The sequence below is a fragment of the Rhinoderma darwinii genome, chromosome 1 (assembly GCF_050947455.1).
Source record: "Rhinoderma darwinii isolate aRhiDar2 chromosome 1, aRhiDar2.hap1, whole genome shotgun sequence".
Classification (NCBI taxonomy): Eukaryota; Metazoa; Chordata; class Amphibia; order Anura; family Rhinodermatidae; genus Rhinoderma; species Rhinoderma darwinii.
This window is the reverse complement of record NC_134687.1, coordinates 328,376,078-328,390,328: the sequence shown is the minus strand read 5'-3', so window position 1 is coordinate 328,390,328 and position 14,251 is coordinate 328,376,078.

Genomic DNA, 14,251 nt, shown 5'->3' with positions numbered 1-14,251 from the left:
GTGGATTTTAAACACCATGACGGGGGCGTGGCCGAATGCCGAGGAGAGCGGTCGCATAACTTAGAGCTCCGCTCCTAACCTTCTCCACAGCGGCTCACACATGGCTTTCACTACAGAAAAAAGGAGCAAAGATTACCAGGATCTTCTGTAAAGGCTCCTAGATCACAGGCATGGGTAAGGGAAGACCCAAGGCATCCGCTCCTGCAAAACTTAACTCATATGATCAGCCAGCGGGAAAGGCGCAAAATGGCGCCGGACATTCCGGCCACGAGAAAAACAACAGAGTTTGACGCTCCTCTGTTAACCCAACAAACCGCCGGCACACCGTCCAGCAAGAAAGGATCATCTGGCAGCCCACATCTGCTGTTCAATACGGATGACAGGTCAGTTCCATCCCCACCTTTACTGCCTAAAATGTGTGATCTCTCTGAATCTACCTCTCATGAGGGGTCAGACATTACTATGGAAAGCATGAGGAGTTTGATGTCTGAATTACACTCCTCCTTACAAAAAGACTTCCAAACTGCATTTTCCTCATTGTCTAAAGATATCAAAGACATAGGAGAAAGAACATCACATCTTGAAAATAAGATGGATGAATTCACTTCTGCATGCAACACGTTAGTGGATGCGAAAAATGAGACAGATAATTACATGATGGCGGTTAAATTAAAACTAGTTGACCTAGAGGATCGTTCACGCATAAATAATATCCGATTTCGTGGCATACCTGAGACCGTTTTACTTACACAACTTAGAGACTTTCTAACTAACTACTTTTCTGTTATTCTCCCAGAAGCAGAACAGAGAGATGTAATCATTGATAGAGTACATAGACTGCCTAAACCCAAACAACTCCCACAAACCATGCCGAGGGATATGTTGGCGAAAATTCACTTCTATCAGACAAAAGAATCCATTTTGAAGTTTGCCTTCAATAATGCATAAATTCCTGAACGTTTCACAGGTATTTCTATGTATGCGGATTTATCACCTGCCACCTTGAATCTCAGAAGAAAATTGGCTCCATTTACTAAACAGTTATGGGACCAAGCTATACCCTATAAATGGGGATACCTGGTTAAGCTCATTTTCTCAAGAAATGGTACTACACACGTCCTCAATACACCTAAGGAAGCAGAGGTTTTGTTGGAGAAATGGTTGCCTGACTCTTCGGCGTTGGATCAACAGTCGCTTAAAAGGAAGATCCCTTCATTATCCCCAGAGTGGACCAGGGTTGGTCCATGGAAACAATCAGCTTCCCATCCTAGCTGAGGAATCTGGATGGAACTATACTGCCATTATGATCTGTACCTCAATAGTGTATGTATGATTGTCTTGTCACAACTTAATCTCCTTTTCTAGCATTTCAGTTCCTGAAAAGGTTAGGTAGGCACTGTTGTCACATTTTGTTATTGTGATGTACTACCACCCTCACCATCTGTCAAAAACCCGCACAAGGTTTTGGTATGCTCACTTTGAACAACTTTTTGTGTTTATTCGATGGTTCAACTGTTATATTGTTCCACCTACAATTTGTGAAACAAATATTCTGCAATGCACACGATTCTGTAAATGTACTGTCTTCGTTGATATAATATATGGACGTCCCCTATGGGAGATCAATATAGAGATCTGGTTCACTTTATCTTTATACATAGCATCCTATCTTCTCAAATACAATGGTCTTTAAAATTTCCTCCCCAAATGCCCGTTCAAAAGTTCACTTATGTGTAGGGAATGTAGAATGCTTAATTGTGATATCTTTTGTGCACAGGAAACGCTTCTCTTGAGTAAAGACTCCCATAGAGTTAAAAACACCCAATTTCCCCATATTTTTTGTACTCCCAACACACATAAAAAAAAGGGTACCTTAATAGCTATTAAAAATTCTTTGGCCTTTCCATTGACCAAAATTACTTACAACAAATGGGATAGATACATAATCTTACGATGCATTATTAACAATGAAAAATTTACTCTGGTTTCGCTATATGCTCCAAAAAAACGTCAGGGTAGATTTATTAAGCACCTACTCCAACGCATTGAAGAATACAAATATGGGGCCCTCGTCCTTTGTGGAGACTTCAAGAACTAAATCCTCATCTGGATAAGAGTCAATGTAAACCGAATGAGAAAAGCACAGATATATACTATATTACTTATAGGGCAAATCTACATGACACATGGAGAACATTTAATGCCTCTGAAAGTGATTATACCTTTTTATCTCACCCTCACAAAAACTACTCGAGGATTGACTTTATTATAGTGGATCAATGGTTACTTCAACGAGTACTTAATCCTTCCATAGCCTCATAACCTGGTCAGACCACGCCCCAGTTTCTGCCCTTTTCAAAGAAAAGTTTAATAATGTTCCCTCTTCCCCTTGGCGGATAAACAACTCCCTCCTAAATAACATGAACAGTAGTAATCAAATAAAAAAGGCATTGACTGACTTCTTCGACCTTAATGATGCGGAAGCTACTTCAACTTTTAATAACTGGTGTGCCCATAAGGCAGTTATCAGGGGTCATCTTATAAAGTTGTCTGCAACTGCCAAAAAAATAAGACAAACTAAAAGACAAGAACTATTATCAAACATTAAAAATCTTGAAGACCTCAATAAATCCGCAGTCTCTAAAGAGTTGACTTTAGAATTGAAACAGTTAAGAAACCAACTTCACCAACTGCTGTACCATAAATGTGAATACACCTTGAGGAGAACTAGGATGTGTTATTACTGGCAAGGTAACAAAGCTGGGAAAATGCTGGCCAACAAATTTAAAAATAAAACTTTCAAGGCCAAAATTCCTTATATCTTTAACACATTAGGGGAAAAAAATTAAATCCTCAAGAATAGCTAACTCCTTTGCTGATTACTATAGTAACTTGTACAACCTGCACACTGATCCAAACACTATCCAACCTTCCCAGCAGATTATTGATACTTTCTTAAATTCTGTAAACTTTCCATTAATATCAAGTGAGCAGTTAACCAAACTGAATGCGCTCTTTTCACTTTTAGAAGTTCAAACAGTTATTAAGCAGCTTAAGATCAATAAATATCCTGGACCAGATGGTCTCTCTCTTCTCATCTTGTATCAGTGTTTAACCAAGCAATTGAAATTGGAACTTTTCCCCAGTAAGTGCTTCAAGCTCTCATAATAACCTTACCCAAAGCTGGTAAGACCCCAGATAAACCCGAGAACTTTATACCGATTTCACTACTTAATAGCGATGTAAAAATTTATTCTGAAGTCATAGCTAACAGATTTGTTGACATTTTACCAACACTAATTAAAAATGACTAAGTTGGCTTTATCAAGGATAGACAGACAGTTGATGGTACCAGGAGGTTCATTAATCTTCTTCACTTTGTTGAAGTACATAAAATACCTTTCTTGCTTCTATCACTCGACACAGAGAAGGCCATTCATAGGGTACACTGGGGATACTTGAAATTGGTCCTAGAAAAAATAGGTATTACAGGTCCAATTGGTCGAGCCATCTTAGCTCTTTATTCTGGTCCTTCCGCAGCAGTGTACACAGCTGGTTTCCTGTCCTCTCGTTTTACAATTACAAATGGCACTAAAAAGGGGTGTCCTTTTTCCCCACTGATTTTTGCCTTGCTCATGGAGCCTCTAGCAGAAAAGATTAGAACATCTACTCTGAATAAAGGCATATCCATAGGTATCTATGAACATCGTATAGGTCTTTTTGCATATGATGTCATCATAATGTGTTCCTCTCCATTGATATCCCTCACAGAAATGGAAAAAATTCTTTGGGAATTCAGCAAAATGTCTTATTATAAAATTAATACAACAAAATCCCAAATACTTAACATGGGTCTTCCTCAGAAAACTGTTAAATATCTCAAGAAAAAATTCCCTTTCAAATGGGTAGGGGGAACCCTTCCATATTTAGGAATAAACCTAACATTTCCTATTTCATGTATGTTTAATCAAAATTATTTACCTTTACAAAAAGTCATAGAGAAGGACCTGCGCAATTCCAAACATCATGGGGTGTCTTGGCTAGGTAGAATTGCAGTGATTAAAACGCTGACTCTCCCCAAAATACTTTATTTCTTTAGAAATGTTCCTATATGTGTGCCTATTACATATCTTACAAAGTTACAATCTGTATCATACCTATTATACTTTTGTCTTTTTTGACACAAAAGTATTTAACATTTCAATCTGTATTGATGAAATTCATTTGGGGCAAAACTAAACCGGGAGTTAAAGCGGAGATTCTCTACAAGCCAATGCAGAAGGGGGGTTTGAGTTGTCCGTCGATCATACAATATTATCGAGCCTCTATTATGGAACAACTAAAATCTTTATGGTCTAAAGACTTCTCCAAATTATGTCTACCGAATCCTATCTGTTGGGAAAGTTGTATATTTCTGATATCCTTACTGCCTGTTCTTTATTTGGTGCTCATGTACAATCCCCACATCCCACTATTAAAGCAATTATGGATTTATGGAATAATTTTATATACAAGACTGGCTTGTTCTCAACAAATTATAATAAATGGAATGCTACAATTCTAATGGCTCACATACCAGATCTTGACATATCAATCTGGATGGCCAATCGTTTACATGTATTGTCAGATTTATGGAAAGTGGATCTATTCCTGTTCTTTGAAGATCTTGCTCAGACTTATTCTATACATAAACATGACTTCTATAAATACTTGCAGATCAGACATGCGGCTTCATCTTTACCCTTCCCTCTTCCCTCCACATGCTCCCCCCTATATAAATGGTTATCGTCCAACTCTACTTCCAAAGGCAACATTTCACAATGTAATAAACTGATATTAAGTACATACCCAAATGCTCTTCAGAAGTATATTCATAAATGGGAGTAAGATTTGAATACCATTTTCTCAGAAAAACAATGGAATTTAGCGTTTACTGCTATTTCTTCCATATCCAGATGTACCAATCATATTGAAACTGCTAGAAAGCTTTTATATAGATGGTGTCTTACCCCCTCAAAACTTTTTAGTTATTATAAAGTCTCCAATATTTGCTGGAGATGCAATGCCAAAAAACCCCATGACATCAAAATAGCTGACTATGGTATAAAATAAAGTCATACTCCCTTTTCTAATTCTCCACTGCTTCTGAGCTGATATGCCCCTGGTCTCCAACTGATCTTTATTCACCTGACTGAAGCTATGACGTGTAATTTTGACACATTGCCGTTGCAGCCAATTACTGGATGCAGCAGTGACTTCAGTGGGGCCAGTGATTGTCTGAAGCGGTATCATGTCGAGGTATTCTCAGGTGGGTCTAAGGTGGGCTCAGGTGGACCACTGGGTAGTGAGATTTAATCGCTGGTGGCCGTATTGGGATTGTTAAAATCTTAGGTGGAGCCGTTTATAATACCTAATAATCCACTGGGAAATCTGCTGTTCTTCTCTCCAAAGATTCTGCTGTGTACAGGATTTATCACTTTGAGCATGTTTAACAGTCCAATGATTTGTCACTGCAATAATTATTACATTTTTAAAAGGTTAATACATATGTCAATTATAATAGATGTTTTTGTTTCTTTTTCATACAAGCACAAACTCATGAACTGTTACATTGACTGTTATGCTCAATAAAGCATTGTAATATTCTATTAAAGTTTGTTACAATGTCAAATAAGTAGAATAAGGAAATTTTGATTAACATTATCCTGCATGTTTAGGAGAGTTCTACATAGCACACTAAGGGTATGTTCACACAGAGCGGATACACTGTGTAAAAGTACACAGCGTATCCACCCTGGTCCCCGCAGGGAATTTCGGCCAAAAAACGGCACCAAATTGTTGTGCAGTTTTTCGGCCAGAATGTTGGCAGCGGAAGATAGCAGGTAAAAAGAACAAAAAAACAACATACTTACCCGTAGTCATGGCGAAGCATCCCTCTGACATCCTGAAGCCTGGCCTCCTGGGATGACGTTTCATTCCATGTGACCGCTGCTGAAACATCATCCCTGGAGGCCGGGCTAGACGCAGGAGCATAGAGATCTGGGAAAGTATAGACTGCTATTTGTTGCGGGTTTCACCTTCCCTTTGAATACAATGGGAAAAATCTGCAACAGAATAGCAGCGATTCCACAGCATAAATTGAGATGCTGCGGATTAAAAAACTGCACCGCAGGTAAATTTTGAACATTTTGTCTGCGTTTTTTTTACGCACCGTGTAGATAAGATTTGAAATCCCTAAGGGCTTAGGCAAGTGGCAGAGCCCTGAGTATGTAGCCTGTACTGCAGTGTGCATGAGCTATACAGCTCCTTAGTAAGGATCCATAGAGCCTCCATGCACTACTGTACAGAATCCCTGGGGTATCATATGCACAGAATTATAGTACCCTAGAAGCAATGCTTCTAGGGGAAAATACCTCCGGATATACGGCCTCCAATTGAACATGCCACCATTTTTTTTTTCCTCTGGAATATGGAATCTAACAGAAAGAAGCTCTATATGCCTCTGTATGAAATCAGTGGCAACAGAGGTATAGTAGGAGCCCTATTTCCATGTATGGGAGCCCTGTTACGGCTTCATACAAAACTGAACTATAAAACATCTTAAGACACTGCTTACATTTGTGTTAGTTATTTTCTGTCAGGTTTCTATTGGTTTTTGAAGATCAAAATAGCATAGCATGGTGCACAAATATATCCAGTAAAGCAAAAATGAATACCTGACAGACCCATTATAATGCAATGTTGGTAAAAATGGATCATAACAGATCAGATTAATAACGGATCCATCAGATTCATTGTGGATCCTATAAAAACAGAAATCATAACAATAGCATGGACACAACCTAATATAGGTCCCTTTTCTGGACCATCAGATGCAATGTACCTTGCAGACTCGAGGAATATTGTTATATCGCACCATCAATATCTCAATGAATTAACAATGTGTGATATTGCCACTGTAACCGAATAAGCCCATTATTGTTTTGGGTATCCTGAAGAATACTAAGAAAGCAAGCAAGTTCTAAGCAAACTTTTTAGTCCAATCTATTCTCGTTTCACTGATTCGCAAATAACTTCAGTTGAGCTACTATTAGAACACATTTGCATATTGGTTTGTAAGGTTTAAGATATGCATAAATAATAGGTGAATCATTATTAGTCAAATTGATTCCATTGTGTTCTATGGACTAGAAAATCAACAAATCAAGCAGAATGGTGAATCAGTCTCATCTGTAGTGGGAACAAGTCACGATGTGTCCCCATCTGACAGTAATGTGTAATAAAACTACTGCTATAAACTTATAGAAATGGTTTATGCAATTACAACAGCATTTTTCTGTTTGTGCTTCTCTTATACCTATTACTTTTCTTATTCAGATGTGGATTGTGAAGACTGTGTAGAAGAACATAAGATTTGAATATGGCACTGCCAACTCATTTACATTTTTCTGCTATCTGAAGATGATATACATAGTAAATATGGATGTGATATTGTGTTCAGAATAGATATTTTCTACCATTATTTTGGAATATTGAAATGGTGTTTCATTTTGTAAAAGCCGAATTCTATTGTCTTTTGAAAAGTTGTCTATAGAAAAAGAAAAATTGCTGCCACAAACTGTTAAATACAAATATAGAAACAAAAAGATTAGATGTACACATGTATTTCTTTACTCATAAACATATTCAGACAATCTCTGTGGATGAATCATAGACATATATTTAAAGCAAAGAATACTATTTTAAAATATTCGCTATGATACAAGATGAAAAAGCACAGTAATATATTTGCGCACAATAATATTTCAAATAACATACGTGAATTATACAAAGCTTATGTTGTCTACACAATAATTTCATGTTTGAATATTCTGGTTTTGGGTTGAGTGTTCTGATTGATACTATCCATAAAGGGGTTGAAGACTCATGAAACAAATATGATCAGCATAGCTTGAACTGTAATCTGTTTACATATGTTACTTCTTTTATTTTCAAATCTCAATACATATCATCTTTTCTGTGTTGGAATTGAACCTCTGTACTCTATCGTCGCAAAACTCGGCAAAAACGGCCCGAGAACGCCTCCCATTGATTTCAATGGGAAGCGTCGGCGTCTTTTTCCCGCGAGCAGTAAAACTGCCTCGCGGGAAAAAGAAGCGACATGCCCTATCTTCGGGCGCTTCCGCCTCTGACCTCCCATTGACTTCAATGGGAGGCAGGAGAAAGCGTATTTCTCGCTGTTTTATGCCCGCGGGCGAAAAACGGCGCCATAATTGCCGCGAAAATCGGCGTGCAGGGAGAGGAATATCTGCCTCAAAGTTCCAAACGGAATTTTGAGGCAGATATTCCTCCCCCAAAATACTCCGTGTGAACATAGCCTGATAGTGGGAAAATGTGGTTGATAAATTCAATATTTATTCGTGAAAAACACCAAAATTTTGAGAAAATGTGCAAAAATGTGCATTTTTCTAAATTTGAATGTATCTGCTTGTAAAACCGATAGTAATATCACACAAAATAGTCACTAGTTACCATTTCCCATATGTGTACCTTATATTTGCATTGTTTTTTGAACGTGCTTTTATTTTTCTAGGACGTTACAAGGCTTAGAACTTTAGCAGCAATTTCTCACATTTTCAAGAAAATTTCAAAAGGCTATTTTTACAGGGGCCAGTTCAGTTTTGAAGTGGTTTTGAGGGCCTTATATATTAGAATACACCAATAAATTACCCCATTTTAAAAACTGGACCCCTCAAAGTATTCAAAACAGCATTCAGAAAGTATTTTAACCCTTTAGGCGTTTCACAGGAAATAAAGCAAAGTAGAGGGGAAATTTAAAAATGTCTCTTTTTTTTTTGCCAAAATTCAATTGTAATAAAAAAAATTGTGTAACACAGAAGCTTTTACTAGAGAAACGCAACTCAATATTTATTGCCCAGATTCTGCAGTTTTTAGGAATATCCCACATGTGGCCCTAGTGCCCTAATGGACCGAAACACCGGCCTCAGAAGCAAAGGAGCACCTAGTGGATTTTGGGGCCTGCTTATTTTTAGATTATATTTTAGGCACCATGTCGAGTTTGAAGAGGTCTTGTGGTGGCAAAACAGTGGAAACTCCCCAAAAGTGACCCCATTTTGGAAACTACACCCCTCAAGGAATTTATCTAGGGGTATAGTTAGCACTTTGACCCCACAAGTATTTTGCTATATTTATTGGAGTTAGTCTGTGAAAATGAAAATCTACTTTTTTTCTGAAATAACATAGACATTTTTAATATTTACAAGGAATAAAAAAGAAAATTCACGCCGACATTTGTAAAGTATCTTCTCCCGATTACGGAAATACCCCATATGTGGTAATAAACTGCTGTTTGGACCCACGGCAGCGCTCAAAAGGGAGGGAGCGCCATTTGGATTTTGGAGCTCAGATTTTGCTGGATTGGTTTTTAGTGCCATGTCGCGATTGCAACCCCCTGGAGGGAACAAAATAGTGGAAACACCCCAAAAGTGACCCCATTTTGGAAACTAGACCCCTCAATGAATTTTTCTAGAGGTTTAGTAAGCATTTATACCACACACGTCTTTCGCAGAATTTAGTAGAATTAGGCCGTGAAAATCAATATAAACATTTTTGTCCACTAAAATGTTGAATTTTTTCATTTTCACAAGGGATAAAGGAGAAAAAGTCGCTCTAAATTTGTAACGCAATCTCACCCGAGTATGACAATACCCCACATGTGGTAATAATTTATTTTTTTAATAGAAATTAATTAACCTTTGCAGGACTGATCCTTTTCTGCTATTCCATTTTAGTTTTTCACTCCCCGCCTTCCAAACGGCATAACTTTTTTTATTTTTCCATGAATTGAGTGGTGTGAGGGCTTATTTTTGGCAGGACGAGCTGTAGTTTTTATTGGTACCATTTTTTGGTAGATGCAAATTTTTTATCACTTTTTATTACATTTTATTTAGAGCTTTGGTGGCCAAAAACAGTGATTTTTGGCGTTTTCAATTCTTTATTTCTTATGGCGTTCATAATGCGATATAAATGCCAATTTTACTTTATTCTGCGGGTCGGTACGATTACGGCGATACCATATGTATATAGTTTTTTATGTTTTGCAGCGTTTGCACAATAAAAACACTTCTTTATAAAATAATTTATTTTTTGTGTCACCATATTCTGAGAGCCGTAACGTATTTATTTTTCAGTCAAAAAAGCGGTGTAAAGGCTTGTTATTTGCGGGACGGGTTGTAGTTTTTATTGGTACTATTTTCGGGTACATGTGACTTTTTGATCACTTTTTATTCTATATTTTGGGTTGGGTGGTGACCAAAAAATAGTGATTTGTTTTTTTTTGCGGCATTCACCGTGCAGTAAAAATAACATTATAGTTTTATAGATTGGGTGGTTACAAACGCGGTGATACCAAATATGTGTACTGTTTGTTAACGGTTTCATTTTTTTCCTATAATAAGAGACTTATTATAGGAAAAGAAAATCTTTTATTTTCACACTTTTGTAAAACATTTTTATTAACTTTTTTTATTTTTTTATTTACTTTTTACACTTTCTTATTTTACCTGCAGCTCTGATCGCTGCTAGAATACATTACACTACCTAGGTGGTGTAACGTATTCCAACTGTCAGTGTGACGTCACAGTCACTCTGACAGTTAGTCTACGAGGACCAGCCAGAGGCTGATCCTCATAGGCTTGCATACATGGCAGACTCGGGTGCCGTTGTCTGGCCCCCGGGTGCCATCACAAGCATCACAGCCCCCACAATTGCATGGGGACTGCTGATGTGCAACAAACCCTGTACATGCGGAGATCGCAATCGAGCCCCGCATGTAACGGGTTAATTGCCGAAATCAGCGGCAATGAGCCGCTGATCGGCAACTAGTGGAGTGTCAGCTGTCAGGGACAGCTGATCTCCCGGTTCCAGATGCACACTGTCGCCGACACTGTCACAGACACTGTCATCGACAGTATGCATCGCAAACGGCAGTGACGTCCTGTCACTCTGACAGGAAGTCTATCAGGAGGCTGATCCTGATAGGCTTCCATACATGGCAGACACGGAGGCTATTACTTGGCCTCCGATCGCCATGCTAGCCATCTGCAAACCTCACGATTTCATCGTGAGGTCTGCCGATGAGCTAGAAACCCCTGAATGCAGTGATTGCAATCGATCACTGCAATCAAGGGGTTAATTGTCGGAATCAGCGGAAATAAGCCGCTGATTGGCATACAGTGGAGTATCAGCTGTCAGGGACAGCTGGCCTCCCGGTTCCCGGTGTGCTCCGGGAACCACGCAGTAACTGTACGTCCCTGTGTCTTAAGACACTGGCCATATGGACGTACAGTTGCGTCCTGGTGCGCATAGGGGTTAAGTTATGGTTTTATCACTGTAATATATATATATATATATATATATATATATACATATATATCCAAAAATTAATCTTTTAGCACTCCGATGAAGTAGGTGAAAAAAAGTGTGGTTTATTCAAGCCAACATGTAAATGCGCAACGTTTCAGTCCAAAATTGGGACTTTTTTCAAGCATGTTGGACTGAAACGCCTCACCTTTATATGTTGGCTTGAGTAAACCACACTTTTTTTCACCTACTTAATTGGAGTGCTGCAAGATTTATTTTTGGATATCTTGTCTGCTGGTATATATATATATATATATATATATATGTATCATGATCATAAATCTTTTAATGTTTTACGTGGCTGTGAAATAACCCAACCCGCCCACATCGCAAACAAAAAAAAACACCTTGAAGAAATAAATCATCAGTTATCATTATTTCTAACATAAACTTGGTTAGATTTAGCAAAGCTGGTCAAAACTGATGCAAAATAAAAGTGGACTAGTTGCAACCAATTAACTTCAAGATCTCAATTTTCAAAGGACCATTTTTTATATCTGTATGTTTATTAAAGTATAAAAAGGTCCACAAGATTAAAGACACTCCAAATAGAGATAATCCAGAAGCAATGCTGTCGAGAGTATGACAACTACCTAGATGACAGTGTAGCGTTCATGGCCGCGGACCGCCATTCCTACCCACCCCTCGGCGGCCGCGGCAATGGATCTGTGAGTGCTGGCCAGTATCTCCTTCCTAGGAGACGCCAGCACTCACTTCTGCTCCGCTCTACACTGTCCCGTAGGGTGTGCGCGCACACTCGTGCCCGGCCTTGAAGGGTCAGTGCGCGCACATGAATTATATTTTAAATTAGCCCCAATCCCCCTGGACTATTTAAGGGGCCCTGTCTTTGCAAAGGGTCCCTCAGGGTTATCCTGTCCCCAGTGTTCCCGTGCCCTGCTACCTGTATCCTGTATCCCATGCTGTGCATTGTTCCTGAGCCTGTCTAGTGTTGGAGTCATGACCTGCTACACCTGCTGCCGTCTGCCACGTCTGGCGCAACCTGCCACACTTACTGTCATCCGCGACATCTGGCGCAACCTTCCCCATCTGTGCTAAAGCCTTTGCCACTGTCTGGACTATTTAGGTACCCTTGTGCCGGACTTTGTATTGATTGGGTGCTCTGTTGTTTGGCCAGCTGCCTCCTACAGCGGTGCGGCCTAGTGGGTCCACATACCCACAGTCCGTGACAGACAGGAGTTACACACTCTCAAGAAAAATGTTAGCAAGATACATTGCTTGTAATAAGATGTGGGGAGTCCATCAGCACCTTGACCTTTACCCAATGGTGTGCCCGATAAGGAGAATGAAAGTAAATCTTGTGCTGTAGTCAGTATTAAGAGGTAGAGTGAGTAAACTAAGAGTTGATAAGGGCTATTGTTACGGCTATGGCCACGGCCCGTCGTTCTGACTTACCCCTCGACGGCCGTGGCCACAGACATGTGTGCTCTCTGCTGCGTCGTCCCCCAGTGAGGTGCCGGCACTCACTTCCTGGTATCAAAACTGTCTCCCCAAAAGCGCGCACGCCCGCGCGTTTACAGTCTTAAAGGGCCAGTGCTTGCATAATGGCAGGAAGTCTGCAATCAAGCCCACAATGCTACTGGGCTATAAAAAGGGCCCTGCCCTCTTGTTCTTTGCCTGAGCGTTGTTCGTTACCCAAAGTTTGTCTTGCTAATGGTCCCCTAGTGTCTTCCAGTTTCCAAGTGTTCCCTGTTCCTGTATCCTGTTTCTCGCGCTTTCCAGATCTAGTACCGTGCTGAGCTGTTGTCGTGTTGTGCTGCATACCACGCCTGTTCTGCTACACCACGTCTTACGTCTACCTGCCGCCTGGTCCCAGCCGAGCCTGCCTTACTGCTGTCCAAGTTGCCACAGGTATCCTCTCTGGACTATAGACTCTGTACTTACCTGTTTGGTCAGAGTCATTCCGCAACGCATTATGGTCCAGTGGGTCGACACCCCGCATCATGACAACTATTATATCCCGAGAGTTCCTGTGAAAGTTATTTGGTCTTAAATTTTAGTAGGAGTGTCATTGACTTAATTTCCAGTGAAGGAGAGGAATTGTAAGACAGATTCTTGTGAGTGTTTCCTTTAAGTTAAGTAACCCATCAAATTGCTCATTTATTCCGATGCTGATAATATGTATGGGTGGCAGGCAAACTTTATATGCTTTAGCATAATGAATGTTTATACAGTCTTAATTTTACTGTGTACAATATAGGATCCAAAAGTACTACTTGTGCTCTAGATTTCTTATGTTTCTCTTCAAGTCTGGGCTAATAAAAGCATGATTTCTTTATTGCATTCCTGCGTTAGGTTATTGCCCGACCCTATAAAAAAAAAACACATATAACAGATTTATGTGCCTCCCACAATGTAGCTAAGGTGACTTCGTTGTCATTCTCTCAAAAATTGTTTGAAAGAGAGAGATCTATTTGTCATCTGGTGTCAGCTGAATATAGCAGTGTTCAATAAAAATTATAGGCGCAAAGAGTGAGGGATTGGGTTATGAGGTGTAGAGAAACGGGGCATGGGCATTGTGATATTGCGCCAATGTGAATGATGGAGATAAGGAAGAAATGCTGCTTGGAAATTAATAGAAAGGAATGGGATCAATGTTGGAGAGGCAATTTTATTACATTTTGGAGGGAGGAGAATGTATGTGTTGAGGTGCCTATGGATGAGATGAGTAAAGAATTTGATGTTAGATTTTAATCACTGCTCAAAAGGTTCAAATCCTTCTGACAAACAGTTGAAAAGATCCAATGTTTTTAGGAACCAGGGGATTTGGCCAACCTTGGTAGCGTACAAG